Genomic DNA, 12837 nt, shown 5'->3' with positions numbered 1-12837 from the left:
CTGGAGGGCCACTGTCCTGCAGAGTTTTGCTCCAAGCTTGATCAAACTCACCTGCCTGTAGCTACTAGTAATCCTGAACAGCTTAATTAGCTGGTTCAGGTCTGTTTGATTAGGGTTGGAGCTAAAATTTGCAGGACAGTGGCCCTCGAGGACCAGGGTTGAGAAAGCCTGAAGTAGAGGATAATCTCAACACTGCTCTGAGTCCTAGCACTGTACAGAGTGAAAGAAGCTTCCTCCTTCCCTTCCGACCCCCCTCAGAAGAACGCTGGGAATGTGTAGCACTCCCTGAGTCGGTGGTGTGTGTGTGTGTTTGGAGGCGGGGAGGTCTGGCTCATGCACCACACACACACTCACACAGTGTCACATGCTGGCGAGTGTACAGACAATGTAGTCATGTATATGCTGACTTGCTCTGTCCAGGATAATGTTGTTAGATACACAAGCAAAAGATTAACCACTATGTAAGCTGGACAGTGAAATAAGATTCAGGAAAAGTCTTTGTATGAAAAGGTTAAGCCATTGGGCAGTCAGGCAATAAATTACATTTTGGCCCCTTCTATATCAGCACTTCACTGCTACAAGAAAACTACAAGTACTATAAAAGTACCATCACAAAGCACACACACGTTGGGTTTCCATGTTTTATGGGGACATTCCATAGACATAATGATTTTTATACTGTACAAACTGTATTTTCTATCACTTCCCCTACCCCTAAATCTAACCCTTTCTAATCACAAATCACAAAACTATTTTAGATTTCAAAAAAAGATTCTTCTAAATTATTTATAAGCCTGTTTCCTCATGGGGACCATAAAATGTCCCCACAAGGTCAAAATGTACTGGTCTATCCTTGTGAGGGCATTTGGTCCACATAACACAGGGAATATGAGGACCACTCATACATGCACCCACACAAACACACACTTCTTCACACGCCGTCTATCAAACGGACCTGTCCTTGACCTCCCACATGGATACTTGCATGTGATAAACTGCTTCCAGGTCAACGGAAGGTCAAGCCAATTGGCTTTCAAGTCTAACCACACACACACACACACACATATATACATCCACACAAACAAACAGAACTGAAACAAAACAGTTCAATTTCAGGATCATCATACCATAATTTGCAGTGGAATAAAAATATATAGGCCTATATATATATATAATAAAAATAAATGTACTGCTAAATACAGCAATTATATTACAATATTATAAAATGTGTACAATATAGTTAGGTTGTGCACCTTAAACAACAAAGAGTCACATGCTTTGAAAACAGAAAATGGATGCTCACTTGAACAGAAACAACGGCACCAGCAAAGTTCAAAGTATGACAGACGTACACAAAATCAAATGGGTCATCAGCAAGATCAATAATCAACATGGGTTGCCATGACAACAGCACTTGCCAATGCAGAAATAAAAGCCAGCATAGATAGAAAGAAAGAAAGAAAGAAAGAAAGAAAGAAAGAAAGAAAGAAAGAAAGAAAGAAAGAAAGAAAGAAAGAAAGGTTATTATTTTTGGGACTTGTGAAGAATCTTGCTGGCAGAGCACTAGCTGCTATCACAGAAATCACATCCGCTCCCATGGGTGACAGACAGTGGTTTCTAGGGAGCAGCCATACTGGCCACTAAGAGGACACAAACCACAAACAAAGAGCAAACTCATGGAAACTGTGTTGGAAACCCAGCAAGCCTGACACAAGTATTCACCAAACCAAAGCCTCCATACAAATCACTTAAGTTTTGCTTCAGGACCCACATTTAACTCTAGAACCAATCTGTGACCTAACATAGCATCGAAACGGTTTAGAACACAAAAGCATAGAATATGACCTATCAGCTGAGAACCAGTGAAATATGAAACGACCGTCTCCCTGGACACTGCACTCTGTGAAATACATTTAGACAGCATGACGCAGAGCTGGGCGCCATTCACCCATCCAGCTGATTGCTATATTTAATTTCTAATTATGCCTGGAATACAGAAGCCAATAAATCAAAAGTTAATTAAAGTGATGGATTCATCTTTAGTGGCAACTCAATCATCTCAAACCCATTAACACTGCAGATGCGGGACAACTACTGTGTATGTGTGTAAATGAATGAGAAGGAGAGGAACATGGACAAAAGCCTGAAGCATGTTACATTACCTTAGTTTAAAATGTTTTGGATTTTTCTTTTTTAATTCACCAAGAAAAAAAAATGGCATGTGGAGTCAAGTAAACAATTTTCTATCATTATCATTACTATTTTCTGACAAGAACAGCATACCGTAATCTAAATACCTCATTGCATTCAGAAAAGCATAACTGGATTCAAAGCTAATTGTTTAACTAGCATTTTATAATGTTCACACACACTAATGTTAAACTACCAATTTGACATGTCGACAAAATGCTGCTTTGACTGGAACAAAAGCTCTAGGTGAACTAAACAGAGAACCATCATCAATTTTCTGGTTTCAAAGTCACATGCTCGGAATTGCCTGCAGCCATTGACTGGAAATTATACCCAAAACATTCCCACTGATTGCACACATGCACAAAACGTGCAATACAATGTGCACCCACACACGCATATCTACTAACTCAAACCAAAATAACAAAAGAAAAAAAAGCAAGCAACTCCAGCCAACGCCTAGCACAGAGGAGGGGTTTTGTGAAGAAAGAAAAAGATAAATTTTACCCCTCACAAACAACGGCAAGAAGTTATTTACTTCATAGATGGCACGTTGCCATAGCAACGGACAAGGGAACTCTGATACTATAGACCATGTGATCAAAATATAAAAAATAGCACCAAACATTAGTATGTGTGTGAGACCATTATAGTGCTATATACCATTTCCCCCAAAAAAAGCAAAAAACTGGAAAGAACATCTGTCTTGCTTCATACACAGCGTGAGAATAGTGACTGCAATAATTAAAGAACGAAACACATTAATCTCCATTAATCCTTTTGGAGCCAAGCAGTGTTGAATCCCAGGGTCCAATGTAATGAACAGAGGATCTTCTCACTCTTCTTATTATCTTATCCTCTCTAATACTGTTTTTTTCCTCTTGTGCCCAATTATTCTATTCTCATATCGTTGCAGGTCCTTTTCACCAGCTGGAAAACCATCTAAATCCCTCTTAATGATGGTAAAACCCTGAGTACTATACAAACAGGTCTCCGTGTGCAAAAATAGCATTTTATACACTGTCTATAGATCTGACCTTTTTCAGTCATGAACAGGAAGTGAGGAAACAGCATCAATAACGCTAATATAACTCTTAGCTTGGGGTTATGCTGATAGATGATAGTATCGTGTATCGACGATAGTCAGAGATACCTGATGCATTTGAGATATCAAGACAATTATTATTATTATTATTATTATTATATCAGGCTAGTATTATTATCTAATTACTATTTTAGCATATTTGTTCCACTGTATTTCTTTTTACGTGTTTTTACAGTGTTGCGTGTTATAATCAATCACACAAGATTCTGTTGAGTTCATGAATGCAATGGCCAATCAGAGGCGTTCAGGTGAGCCGTCGCTGAAACACTGGTGTTTTGTTCCTTGAGTGCACGCCTCGCTGACTGAATTTCGCTCTCTTGCAAATTCTCTCATCATAAACAAAAAAGTGCAGATGTGCGTGCAATGTAAGTATAAGAGACAGCTTCACTGATTATCATGTGAGTGTTTTTTTAAACTGCATAAGCTCATGCTACACTGATGTCATTGATGATGTTTTTTGATCATGTAAATGCTCTTTGCTCATTTTCTGTAGCTGCTGCTTGAATATCTGAGGAATATCAAGACATCCATATGCTGCTTGACTAAAAAGATATAATGTGTAGTTAACAGATTACACAAACATTAGGCTGCCATATCCTGGAGTTCACTCTCTGGCTATAAAACTAATTAAACAATTAAACAATTATCGTTGATCTCATAGGTTGAGGATAGGACTATGGAGTATATCACCCAACACTATTAACCATCCACATAAAGCTTTTAGAATTTCAATTCAGGAGCAATCATGGATTTTATGTTTGTGAACTCCGCTGCTGAACTGCAGTTATTATGAATCAGTAGGTGCGTTCGACTTGAAGCACGGCTACAGACGGTGGTCAACGAGAGTAGCCGCTTGCAGTCAGGGGCGGAGTTGAAAACGGAGTCATCAAGTCGGACACTTCGGGGCTCTCGTAGTTTGCTGCATCTACCTCAGTCATGGCAGATCACGTGGCGTTTGCTTGCTTTATTGCAGACGAACTGGAAGCTATAGAAATGCCGTTATTGTTGTATGAAATTGAGCACAATGAGCAACGAAAGTGAGTAAAGGTTCAATGTAATAAGTATTGTTTTTATATATCCAAAGGGACATGGGACCATACCCAACACCAGTGTGACTCGTTATTTCTAATACTAACCAATCAATGCAATTATACTTAACAATTTTCATTAGAAGTGATTCTTTTTTTATTACTATGTTGGTTTATGTTTTAATAAACCTTTAAGATGTATGTAATATTTTGAAAGGGTGTCATCACGACAGAAACAAGTTTTAAGTAAATAAATAGAACATATTGAAAATTTGACTTGTGCAGTATGATTCATTATGTGTGTTTTTGCTACTGCAACTTAATAAAAATAATCTATGAAGATAATAATTGTATGTACTAAATGTGGTTTTCATTACAGATAAAATAATTAGGATGTTACATATTTGTTTACTTATTTTACTATTTCTCCAGTTAGGTAAGCACATTTTAGTAAGACAAAACACCATGAACATACGTGAACACCATGAACAGGCCTACGGATAAGCCCAATTTATTTGCCTTTCTATTATGATTTATACCATCTTATGAAAGTGATCTGAATGTTGTATTAAGTTGACATCCAGCCAGAGTTGTTGGTAGTAATCACATGCAAGTGAAGATGGATGAACCCAGCAACTAGACAATTAGTATCAATCAGAATCCATGATGACCACATTATATTAAAAGTCTGTAAGATTGACACTTGATTTATTCCATAAAAAAAACTATCTAAATAGGTTATGCAGCTTAATACTGTAAAGGGTCTGTATGAAAAAGGTCCAAAATAAACCTATGCACAAAACCTATATAAACGAATTAACAAAAAAGTGATTGCAGTAAAAATAATTGTAATCTTTTAATAAACATGATTTACGAGATGACGATGACATGAAAAGTTAATTTATTTTTATTTTTTTGAAAGTCCGTATATGAGCATTAGTGGGACTGAAGTTGTCAGAATAAACCCGAAATACACGTCCTTGTTGTCATGTGGTGAATTTGGCCAATCGTGAAACAGCTGTGTCGTCATCAGCGCTCCCGCAGTCGCTCTGGAGAAATTGCGCCGGCTGAGTCAGCCGGCTGCTCTCGAAACGCTATCGCGGTACTTTGATGCCACACGTGACAGTGACGTGTGGTCGGCGCCGGTTCAAGTCGGACTAAATTTCTAACCGGCATGCACTGCTTCAAGTCAGCCGCCGATCGGTCTGCTAAGTGCTGCATGAAGTCGAACGCACCTAGTGTCTTACTTTGAGAACAAGTAGGAGGCGTCCTGTCTCGTATCCGACGCCCACTCTGCGCTTCCTCTCCCAGGTCAACTAGTTGCCAAAGGCCCCTCCCCCTGTCGTCACGGCGATCGAGGCGAAGGCGGAGCCTGACGCTCTGCACACCCAGAACGCTTGGTATCCAGGAGACAGTGGAATCCTCCAAATCCCTGCCACGCAGTCTCATGGGAGACACTGGAGACACAAACACACACATATCGAGAACATTAAAGCAGTGTGCGTCACACAATTCTCAGCTACACCGCTGAGGAACATATATTGTTTCTTCAAGGTAACAACAAGTTGTCTAACATCAGATTAGAACGAAATTGCCAATGAATGTTCAATTTCACCACTTTCTGAGTAGAAGAGTGGAAAAAACAGACTGCAGCATCTTGCATCATCAATTTTAAAATGTATTATACTAAGACTGGGAATTTAAAGGAATCTATATTCACAAATTAGGTTGTTTGCAATCACGTGGTTCTGATGACGCGCGAAATGCAGCTGGAGGGCAGAAGTGATTTTTCTCCATGGAAGCAGTAGCAGAAACTCGAGATGCCTGTGTTTTGCGTTGTTTATGGATGCTCAAAGCGAAAAAACACAAGGAGCTTTTATCGTGTACTAAAGTGTGTTGTTCATAAGGGTGGAAAAGTCAAGAAACTGACTGAACGAATCAAACGCTGTTAAAATGTCTTGAAAACCTGTGTCTGCGGTCAGGAGGAGACGAGTCGGATAATGCTCGTGTGTGCAAATGGTTAATATAAGATATAATAATATATTAATACAGATATAAATAAATGTGACACGGTCCGAATTCGCGCAATGCTAAACGCCACACGTAAACACGATATAAATAAGATATTTGCAGTTCAGTTTTTAATTTTCTGTTCTGCACCCCAGACAATTTCCCTCTTCTGTCCATTTTGCGTGAGTGTCTGGCAACGGAGTAATGTAGGGGCGGGGGTCAATTGATTTTTTTTTTTTTTTTAAATGCTAAACAAAAATTGTCTCTTAACAAATGTCATTTTTCTAATATTTTAAAAGCTTTCTTAAAGACAATTTTCCAAGACTTGATTTGGCACAATGGCGCCCCCCTCCGTGTGGCACTGCATATACCGCATACCCCATATTTGCGCCCCTGACTGCAGGCAAGTATTTCAATTTAGTTTAAAAATCGCTCCTCTTTAAAACATATTGATCACGTAATATATGTGGTGTTTTCCGTTTACTTTCTCTTGTTATAGCGCCTAAACCAGCACAATCGCTCCTGACACATTGCTGCATACAGGGTTTGTGTAGGTGGAGCAGCACATAAAACAAAACTTATTCAGATTCTGAATTGTTTATAGCGCGAGTAAAAAGCGCTTCTGTTTAATCGCGAAAAAGCTGTCACACTTCAATTTATTACAATCTCACAATGTTCCGTTATAATCGACGAAGCTCTCTGAACTGCAAATAATATCTTACTTACATCGTGTCTACTAACGTTAGTCCCATTCTTACTATTCTAATTATTTTTTTATGTATATAGTACATCCTAACTATTTTCCCCCAGAAAGTAGGTGGTCCCTGAGAAAACAAAATACAGTTAAACAAATTATGATGACAAAATGTAAATATTATATTATTATATTAAATTATGATGATAAAATGTAAATTATTTTATTATGCATTTATACTTTTGGGAACTAATTTGGAAGGGTTGAATGCATGTATTGCACAGACATTTTTTAAAAAATTTTTTTTTTTAATTTTAGCAACATTTCTCATTTTTGTTTAAAGTACTAAAATATATATACATAAAACTTTCATATTTAACTTTGTTTATTTTAGCAACATTTAAACTTCTAAACAAATGACATTACTAAACTTCAAATAAACTAAAATGAAAACCAAACAAAAATTTAAAATATGAAAAAAAGAAACTATCAATGATTGATAATGCCAAGAAACTTTCAACATCAAGCTTCAACAGATACATCAAGGTGGCTTGAACAGTGACCTGAATGGATGTTAACAATGGCTTGCAAAAAAAAAAAAAAACTAGTAAAATTTCATAGCTATTCAGACTGATTATTCTTTGTGTTTCTAGTTCAAATAATCCATATGAGTAAGGTAGGGTAACAGCTTTATCTGAGCCATATTTGGACTTGGGTAACAAATTCCAGCAGCTTTAAATACCCACCAGAATTCCAGTTTCACACATAAAAGCAAGTACAAGTACCATTTGAAGTGTAAGGGATGATTTCATTAACCCTAAATCAGGGTATTGAAGGAGTCATTGGATTAGAGTTTCTCAAGCATCTTTGTCAGCACAATAAACGATCAGACCAATGCTTTATTTGGCAAAGGAATATGTCTCGGCAGCCATTCCTGAACCAACCACTGGGTAGGCATGTTTGTTATTCAGCCGAGTGGTGATGCAATGGATCTTCAAAGTAAAGATGACCCAAAGTGGTCAGGACATCACACGCACACATACCACCACAACCACTACAGGCAACTGTGGATGTCAAAATGATCAAACCAAACATGTAATGTAAATGAGTTTCTCCACTGCAGTTATATGTCCCTGTGGAATGAAGTCAATTTAGAAGTCTAGTAATTTAGTACAAGAAGCCTTAATTAAATTCAAGTTCGTAATTTTACTATATGTGTATAGCAACAACCTCTTGTTGTATCATCTGCATTTTTTCTACAAAACACTCTCTAAAAAGTGAAGGACTTCCTAGAGGTTTGTAAACTCACTACAGTATGTCTATATATTAAGGTCTCTCATATTTAAGTCTTTTAGAATCACAAATAACCTTTTCCATTCCTTTCAGCAACAAAATGTGCAGCATGAAAATAAAATGTTGAATTTGGGTTTTAAAAAAGCAACGAATTCGACTGACCAAAAATGAGATGCAAATTAGCCAACTGTGCCAAACAGTAGAGCTATTGTTAGGAAAATTGGACTGGAGGAGAATAGACGATTTTTCACCACACAAGACAAAAAAAGCATTGTCTTTTGATAACTATCCTAATTCAAACATCCTTTAAGCCATATTTTTACAGTCTTCAGGGGAAATCTAAGCATTTCAGTCATTTAAATTCATGGCATAACTTTTTCCACCCAAATGTAGTTTAAAGTGAACCATATTCCAACCTAGTTCTCAACCTAGTCCATTTCCAAAGCTCACTCATATGGTTTTAATTACACTTTAATGTGTTCTGATTTCCTGCTTGGAGAAACATATGATATAAAAAAAAACCTTGCTATGTGTACTGCGTTAAGCTAACTGAGACTTGTTATAGCACTTGCACATCATTACTCTTTTGTTGATTTTGATTGCTTCCATTGTCCTCATTTGTAAGTCGCTTTGGATAAAAGCATCTGCTAAATGACTAAATATTAAAATGTGCATCTTAATGGAAAAAATCAAATCGCTGCTAAATTTGTAAGGCATTTAAAAAGTACTGCAGCATTTGATAGAGCATTACACTGCATTGCAAGTTTAAAGTAGTTAACAGTATGTATATAGAGTGCACAGCAAAAAAAAAATCAGTTGAATCAACGGTTGCTAGTCTTTGAATGTAAGTGAGATAATTCCAGGAAAACACTGTTTAGTAGTCGAACAAAGTGTTGTAAACAGTGACCTATGGAAGTCATTTCACCAGGAGGTTTGAGTACTCCCTAATACTGAACCATTCCTATGTAGTTTAATGAGAGTAATGGGACCCAGCTGATATGAGCCAGTCATATCACACCCTAAGAGCCAGTTTACAATTGAACTTCCTTAGTCTTCAGCACAACAAATCAGTGCAAAAGAGAGCTGTGCTTCACTATCACAAAATCAAACCTGAACCCTCTTCCTTTTTAGTTATTACATGATAAAACCGAGATGAGCAATCTGGATGCAGAAGTTTACATGCTTTGCTCTCACAGCAGACCGGCAGCTGCTCCTGTAATAATGTCTGCCCTTCCAGATAATCCTTTTAGTGAGGGCCACACTTGGCCAGTGCTTTATTAGTATTCATCCATATTTTATCATATTTATTCGTATTTGCCCTTGTGCTCTGTAGGCACAGAGAGGCTTAGGCTCCCCTTGAGAAATTACTTCAGAAGCAAAAGACAGAATCAGAGACACAGACACATTCAGAATTTAAACATTAAAATTCATTTGTGCCCAAGACAAATGCAAACTGACTCTCTTGATTCACATTCACTATACACACACACACACACACATTCTGGAATGTTGAAATGACAAAGTGCACTCAGTAATTTTTTAGTTAATATATGTTTACAATCATGACATACACATAGGATGAAGACTCTATCAATGGCCTAAAGAAGCAGTTTTATTTTATATTGAGGGGTCACGTAATCAAGGCTGACATGTTAAGATTACATGGCAATATGCAATATGCTGACAAAGTTGATTTTTAAAAACTAACTTAAATTTAATAACACCGTTGATTGTAATTTTAATCAAATTACAAAAATATCATCCATTTTTAATACTGTAAATTATAATGCTGTGATGCATAAATTCATGTATACTATTTACAGATTATTGATTTTCGTTTTTTTTATGATTTAATTTTGGATTTATTTAGACACAAAATTATCACCTTGGCCATCCCTAGAATAAATTAAAATATATATTAATATAGACCAACAAAAAAAAACACACACACACAAAAATAGCTTATGATGAATTTAACAAGCCCTTTACATCCAGAATAAACATGCAACAACAAAACCTTAGCAAAAAACTTAAATAACCCAGAGCAGAGCTCTGCCTATCAATGTCACTGTGCTAGGTTGAGTCAGCAAAACAAGAAGACTGAATTTCATTCTGGATGACATTCAGCGAGAGATATTCAAATACACTTTCTTTTAGCTGTACTGTAGTGTCTCAGTTAAAAGTAAGAGGTGGAGCCAAGGGGTAAAAGGCAAGATATAGAAGGACGTCGCATATGAAGTGCCACTTAGAGGTGATTTCATGTTTTTTCAAAGTAGCGCAATCAAAAACAAGGAGGGTGTGTGAATAATGAATGGTGAATCCATGTGAGGAAGGTCTTGTTAACAGATATAAAAACAGGGGAGTTCATGGTGAGGATCATCAAAATGACCTTTAAATCTCAATCGTCATTATACTCTCAAGAAACACTTCAGAAAATTGCAGAGCTCATATCGGCACTTGGAAAGGCACTCTGTCTAAAAGATTAGCCACTTTTGGGCCAATTATTCCACAATCAAGTCTTATTTCAGGCCCATTTTCAGACCAGGAAGGAGTGTGAATTTTAATGTATCATGTGTGGTTCTCTATAACATCCTGCTGATATCTCTGATGCCTCAGCACAAGGTCAACAGAAAATTATTTATCTATCGTTCAGCGGTATTTCCGTACCATAAACTGTAAAAGGGCAGGGCTGCTTTTGCATGACCCTGAAGTGCTCTGTGACTGCAGTCTGTTTTTCTAACCTTGTAACCAAACACACTTTCACACAGTCCATCTCTAGTGGCTTATTTTGTTCAATAATAAAGAATGTGTGTATTCACTTATTCACTCTGACAGTGCCTGAGGGTCTGTTAATACACACACCACTGCATTGTGTATGTGTGTGTGGTGTCAAAGGGGAAAAGGACCTTCACAGGAGTCATTTCAAGCATGCTTAATCCCTGAAGTTGTTCTTTTCCAAAAAACATTACTTGAGAATTAATAATTACGACTATTACTAGAAATTTACGGCAAATTTCATGTGATGAAAAGGTGCAATGGAGAATAAGAAATTATGGCCCATAAATGACCCTGACAATACATAACTTTTTTGTGTCTGCAAAAAGCTGTTTGCTTAGCTGAAAGCAATAAAGCTAAATTATTATCAGCTTTCTTATTCACAAATCTCATCTCCCCAAGGCTGAACTGCAGTCCTTTAGTATTTAAGGGAAATTGCCAGCAAAACAAAAGCAAGCACAGGTGGAGCAGATAGGCTGTCCCAGCGGACTAGAACACATAAACAACCCTACCCATAGGAAATGTTTTGCTCAGAGGTTGATCCTTCATAAATCAGAATTCTTACAAAATTAAGATCTGAAAGATCTTAAGATCTTTCCCTCAGTTTTCCCAAAAATCATTACAAGAAATAAAAATAGTCATAATTCATCATTTGATCATTTGATCATATATCTTTGCATTCATATAAAAATCTCTGCAAATCAGAGACATTGCTGAGGTCTCACAAGTGAGATTGCTGGGGTCATTTTTACAGCATAAAATCTGAGAAACAGGAGACAAAAGGTGTTTTTCTGCCATTTAAACTCATTGCTGTCTAGGATAAACAATGTAGACCTTAAGAAGATGCCATCTGTGATTTTTATCTCGGGTGTAATCAAAAACTGATCTTCAGATAAAATTGAAGATTTTACAATACTATATTCATTAAAATTAGGAAACTGTACTGAGATAAACAAATAAATAAATAGGCTAAATAAATAATCAAGCTATGCTGCAGAGTATTTAAAAGTATAAAAACTTCAAAGATGTCATTAAAATATTCTGTTAAGCTAAAATATAATGTTGTGTGATACAATACTTCATAAAATTAAGAAACTGTACTATAATTAAAAACGCAAGCTACGCTGCACAGTGTCTAAAAGCACCAAATAAATCGAAGATGTTCTGTTCATTCAAATCATCTGTTTTTTAATTAGAGACTTGCACCAACGTAGATCTCAGAGTGATATCAATAAGGGCAAATCTCATCTAAAGATCGTCTAAAAATAGACAGACGTGTAGCCTACTGAACAGTAACTTATCACAATTAATAGGCTACAGCATATCTGTTGATTAATCACGTCAGAAAATATCGCAGTGGCCAATATTTGCATCGACGAACCTGGCGTCTCGAATGACACTGACATCAGCAAAGATCCACTTGGAGAAGTCGAAATGATTTACCTCTGCTTGTCGACGGCTGCAGCGCTTAGATTGTCGCCTGTCGGAGTCGTGCAGAATAATTAAGCCCAGCTGCAGCAGCTGGACTGCGGGCTCGATTTTCCTCCCGTGCCGCCGGTGCAGAAGTGAAGTCGCGCGAGGACCGCGGCCAGGGCTCCGGGAGCAAAAAAACAGCCGGTTTCGCTTGCAAGCAGACACGGTGCCAAACTGATCCGCACCCCGGGGATCTAATTAAATGCCAAGCCACGGGGGCCTATGGTGAAACGTTTATATATTTCGCTTAGGTATGCAAAGCGATGAAG

At 37.3% G+C, this 12837-nt stretch overlaps 1 protein-coding gene across 1 annotated transcript in view; it reads left to right on the top strand.

Annotated features, from left to right (window-relative positions):
• Positions 1–12837, top strand: part of LOC306879751 (enhancer of rudimentary homolog) — a 1222178-nt gene that overhangs the window by 541805 nt on the left and 667536 nt on the right. The window lies entirely within an intron of this gene.

The sequence above is a fragment of the Barbus barbus genome, assembly GCF_936440315.1.
Source record: "Barbus barbus genome assembly, chromosome: 14".
Classification (NCBI taxonomy): Eukaryota; Metazoa; Chordata; class Actinopteri; order Cypriniformes; family Cyprinidae; genus Barbus; species Barbus barbus.
The sequence above is the reverse complement of the archived record's forward strand: the minus strand, read 5'-3'. Positions and strand labels throughout refer to the sequence as shown.